We start from the raw sequence: 1,087 nt of genomic DNA on the forward strand, positions 1-1,087 counted from the left end.
AACAACACCAGTCATAAAGCTAAGACTAAACCCTAAAACTGATCATTCTCATTCCAATGCATTTTCTGCTACATAGTATTGCCCCTCACTTGAAAATTTGAAGATTCATTTACTTAAATTAAATGTGCCTGAAAATTTATTACCCTTCCAATTTAGAAAAGTCAGTTTCCTGTGCCATTAAGCAAACAATCTGTTACTTTTCATTTAACCCACTGCCATGAATTGATTCCGACTCAGTTTCCAAAGCTCTAAATCTTTACAGGAGCAGTCTCATGCTGAATGGCTGATGTTTATGAACAGACCTTGAGATTAGCAGCCCAATGTCTAACCCACAGAACAACCAGGGCATATTAATTTCTTACTTAAAAGCATTACATTTGACTTAGTCCTGGTGTGGTGCTGTGGGTTAATGTGCCAGACTGCAAAGCCATTTGAACTGCAAGGTTGGGTGGTTCAGCTGCTCCTTGGAAACCCTATACAGGGTCACTATGGGTTGGAATCAACTCGATGGTACTTACCAACAACCAACATGCTTTCATATAATACTTTATTAGTTTTAATAAAAGTATAAACAGAAACACAAGTTCTGTTAAACTTATAATTAACAAAAAATTTACAGGATAAATCAGTTATTTTTAAATCTTCATCATTTATGTAACTTTTTAAAAATATTTTTTACCTTTAGACTCCTGTCGACCAGGACATGAAAGAGAGAAGAGGAGGGTTGGTTGGTCTGAAGTATGGTGAGACGTGGGGACTCCTAAGCCCATGGACAAGGACCTAGAGTAGAGAGTGAAGCATCCAGTTGATATGAAGTGAGGAGAGATGCATACGAACACCCAACTTGCAGATAGTACCCATTTGACTGAGCTTCAATGGCTTGATGATCAGAACTCGACTAGAAAAAGATAAAGAAATTTGATAAAGGAAACAAGTGTAAATTTACTGAACTTGACCTATACTTATGGATGTAGTAGTTCAATATACCAACTGAGAGGAAAGGAATCTTCATATCAAGGATCAAAGCTATTCCCTCTGTACACAGGGTTGATAGGGACAGGCAACTTAGACATTGGCTACCTAAAAT

This window comes from Chrysochloris asiatica, unplaced genomic scaffold, assembly GCF_000296735.1.
Source record: "Chrysochloris asiatica unplaced genomic scaffold, ChrAsi1.0 scaffold00228, whole genome shotgun sequence".
Taxonomy (NCBI): Eukaryota; Metazoa; Chordata; class Mammalia; order Afrosoricida; family Chrysochloridae; genus Chrysochloris; species Chrysochloris asiatica.